This window comes from Chrysochloris asiatica, unplaced genomic scaffold (assembly GCF_000296735.1).
Source record: "Chrysochloris asiatica unplaced genomic scaffold, ChrAsi1.0 scaffold00040, whole genome shotgun sequence".
NCBI classification, from domain to species: Eukaryota; Metazoa; Chordata; class Mammalia; order Afrosoricida; family Chrysochloridae; genus Chrysochloris; species Chrysochloris asiatica.
This window is the reverse complement of record NW_006408558.1, coordinates 9,762,273-9,766,635: the sequence shown is the minus strand read 5'-3', so window position 1 is coordinate 9,766,635 and position 4,363 is coordinate 9,762,273. Positions and strand designations below refer to the sequence as shown.

The 4,363-nt window shown below is 43.0% G+C and overlaps 1 pseudogene; it reads left to right on the top strand.

The window, feature by feature from the left end:
* The first annotated feature begins 1,195 nt into the window (after positions 1-1,195).
* LOC102827498 lies at positions 1,196-4,005 on the top strand (annotated as a pseudogene).
* Positions 4,006-4,363: the final 358 nt, after the last annotated feature.

The window sequence follows — 4,363 nt, the reverse complement described above, 5'->3', positions numbered from 1 at the left end:
GGTTGAAAAGTTCATGGAAAAGTGCAGTGAAAGATACTGGCATTTTTCATGTGCTTTTCCAAAGCCCGTTGTATTTCTGGTGACATGGTGGAATCCACAAGAAATTTCTTTTCAGCCCAATATTTAATTTGTGCAAAAAAAATTTTATACTCTTTCTGTGAGTGAATTTGCTCATTTTTAAAATATAGGAATTGGAGCCTTGAATTTTGAGTGACAGAGCCCCTGAAGATATCTGTGCATGAAGTTATTGCTGACACATTACTGAATTAATTTTAATAATAAAGTAGAAATCCAAATATCATTAGGCTATGTTAAATAGTTATTGCATCTCATTTGTCACCTAACTTTAGGAGAGTGACGTTTTTTACTAAACATGATGACTGACTTGCCAGATACCAGTATGTGGTCTGAATTCCTAGAGCTGTGATAAGCAACAACGGATAAATAGCTAGATCTATGGAGTCCTAGTGTGGTGCTGTGAGTTAATGCGCTGGGTGCAAAGTTAGTTTGAACGACAGATCGCTCACCAGCTGCTCCTCAGAAACCCTATAAAGGATCACCATGGGTCAGGACCAACTCGACAGCAACAACAAAGTAGCACAGAAAGAATCATGACATGAAGGGACAGGAATCTAGGTCCAGAAGAAAATAGCAGGTTCTGCAAATTATGGATGAAGTGGATGGGATATCAGAGGCAGCTCAATCCAATTGCCAATAAATCACCAGGAAGTACTTGGGCAACTTTTTCCCTCTTGTCTTCTGTTTCCTCATCTGTAGAGTTTAGACTAGATAACCTCAGGAGACACTTCATTCCAATTATGTTGTTGTTAAGCACCGTTGAGTCCATTTTGACTTATAATGACCCTGTATAGGGTTTCCGAGGAGTAGCTGGTGAGCTTGAACTGCCAACCTTGTGGCTCAAACCAATCTTGAAATCCAGCGCATTAACCCACAGCATCACACTTATTCCAGTTACAGTGACACTATAATTTTAGTATAAGTTCCTCCTACCACACTCCTAACAGATCGGTGCTTAAAACGCATCCAAAGAAGATAGAGAAGATAAGAAAATTAAGGAAACAAGCAATCCTTTGGTAACTTTGTTAGTCCTTTGTGCATTTCAGAGCATTCTCATATGGAATAAAATGCCTACACTAAGAGAAGAAAGAGATAAACAGTCTGGTGGAAAGGCATTATGGTGCAACCAGGCTACAATCAAGATGCTGGGTCCAGAGAGAGCTGCCTGATCACCTCAGAGACATCCAGTGACGTCTGCCTAGTGCCTTGGCAGTTGCCAGTATCCCTCCCCTGCTCTCTCCAGCTCACTGGCTACCTCTGCTATTCATTAACCAGGGGAAAGGCCCTCTAACTTTGAGAAGCAGCTTGAACCACACACACCCTAACATTGCTTTGGACAAGTACGCGCGTGAGCTGCTGAGAGGGGACATCTGTATCTGCTGAAGTGGGACTGCAGAGCTGTGCCCGTATTTGTCTAGTGTGACAGGAGGCCTTTGCAAACAGTGAGCTCCATCAATAATCCATGGCTCTGTGGAGAAAGAGGCCTATTAATAAGAAATGCTGCTGTGTGGAAAAGACAGCGTCAATGATGCCCTCCTTCCAGAGAAATAGAATATGTTCACAGTGACACAGCATTCTAAACTTTCCGATTGCGTCACCAGATAGTTTAAATGAGAAGCAATTTTAGAAGATGCATTCAACATACTATTGCCCTTTGGGCCAGCCTAATTCATTAGGGTCAAAGTCTGGTCAGAAACAAACTTGACCAGAGGTTTATTTATTTATTTGTCTTTCAGATGAATCAAGGGCACTGAGTTACTCTGGAGCCCAAGACTTTATATCAGGGCATTGTTTAAGAATGAAAACGCTTATCTGGGTAGTTTGCCATCCAATATAGAAGATTGAAAGTTAATAGAATTCTCAAGTATGTATTTTTATTGCACTTAAAGTGTTCTAGATCTTCTAGAAGGTAACATTTCATTATTAATCCTACCTTACTTTTAGGTTCTAATTTAAGAGTACGTTAATAGTAGATGACGGCTGAGAATATAGACTTGGGACAGCCTGACCTATGAGTGAGTCTGACTCCTCACTTACCAGCTGTGTGACCTTAGGTGAGTCATATATCATTTTACTGAAGCATTCAGTAAAAGTTACCTGCTCTTCATTGGTGTTTTACTCATTCTTCCAACAAATAGTTACTGAGTGTTAATATATGTTAAACATTGTTTTAGGCATTGGGGATGTATTGGGAATGCTTAGATATTAAGGATTCGTTTCCTAGAGATGCAGTCAACAAAGAACCACAAACTGGATGGCTTAAAATAACATTAATCTATTCTTTCATAGTTCTGGAGGCTAGAAGTCCAAAATCAAAGTGTCAGTTGTTGTTGTTAATACAGTGGAGTGAGTAGAACCATGCTATCGCTGAAAGTTCTTGTTGTTGTTAAGTGCCGTCACATTGGTTCCGACTCATAGCAACCCTGTAAAGAGTTTCTGAGGCTTTCAACCTCCCAGGGAGCCTAAAGCCTCATCTTTCTCTTGCGGAGCAGCTGGAGGGTTCGGACCATGGACTCTGTGGTTCGTAGTCCAGTGCTTATTGTATGGAGCCACCATGCTCCTTGGGCCACTCTAGAAGACTATTACTGCCTCTTTCTAGTTCCTGCTGGTTACTGGCAATCCTTAGTACTCATCACATGACATCTACCAGAGTGTCTTAGGTCTCAAAGGCTGCTACCTCAGAAATTCCACAAGTTGATAGTTTTCGCAAACAGAAATCTATTCTTTTACAGTTTTCAGAAGGCTGGAAGTCTCTTTTGGTTCTAGAGAAGGTCTCTGGCATCAATCTTATCCTAATGTAGAGAATCCAAGTCCAAAGGATGCACTCCACTCCTGACATTTCGTTCTCCGTTTAAGTCTATAAGAGAAAAGGCGTTCCCAGCCACATCTCAGAGAAACTCCTCTTACATCAGATCAAGGCTGACAGGACTAAAGGGTGTTATGTTCCACCCTTAAGGCTCTCACTGACTTATCATTTCAGCTCACATCAGGGGAATCATCACATAACTGACACATTGCATCATTGCATAACTGCCAATCCTGGCCCAATCAAATTGACATGTATTTTGTTGTTGTTATTGTTAAGTGCCAGTTCGTTGGTTCCTACTCATAGTGGTTTCCAGTTCTGTTAGAACCAGGCTCCTTATGCCATTTTCTGTGCTTTCCCGTACCTCCTGGCCTTCAACACCGACTCCATTGAGGTCCGCCTGGTGGTGAATGGGAACCTGGTCCACACTGCAGTTGTGCCTCAACTTCAGCTTGTGGCCTTCAGGTTGGATATAAACTTCACAGAAACTGCAGCTATCAGTGATGTCTCATCTGGAGGCAGCTCCAAGGGGGCCAGTGCCCATAATTCTCCTCAGACACCCCCGGGGCCGAGATATTCCAGTATTTCCTTCTTCCCTGGGGGAAGGTGAAATTTAGTAAAAAAAATCTGTAAAAGATTCCACTTAGAAACCTTGTCGGCAGAAGCACTGAGCAATCTCTGAAATCACCTTTAGTCTCCAAGGTCATCACTCCACCCACTTGCACTGGTGTTGGCATTGCTGCCATTCCTGTCACTCATTCCTTGTCTCTGTCTCTCATGGAGATTAAGGAACTAGCAAGCAGAACCCACAGGGAGCTACTGGGCCTTATGGATGAAAGTGGACTCAGGTTGTAAGGAGCACCAAAGGCCAAATCAAAAACCAGAAAACAGAAGAAACCCAAGGAGGCCCTAAGTCAGGGACAGTGAGATGAACTATCAGTGACAGGGTCACATTAGGCTCATTGGAAAGTCCTTCCACTTCTGAAGCCAATCCCGAGGTGCGTTACCACTCGACAAGCTCCGACCCCGACCTCACAGCAGACAGAGAGGGCAGCCCTGTGTCTGACAGCCCTTTCCAGCTCACAGCTTCCTCAGATGAAGACATTATTGACTTGAAGTAAAGAGAGTTGGGATCTCATTTGCCAGCTTTAGTTTTCTTCTGGAGGTTTATACTCTTTCAGCGGTTCTGACATAATTTCTCAACAAAATGTGACTTTTAGCATGTCAGAGATCTATTGGACCAAATCTTCTACACACTTGGCCAGTTTGGGTCACTTTCCAACGTCTGGTACCATCTAGGACTTTGGAGGCTGTATCTTTGTAGGAGTAGAAAGTCTCATCTTTCTCCCATGGAGCAGCTGGTGGGCTCACACTGATGACTTTGTGTTTGTAGTCCAGTGCTTACCCTACAGAGCCATCTCGTTCCCTTTGTGACACATATTTTGGGGGACACAATTCAATCCATGACATGGAGCACCT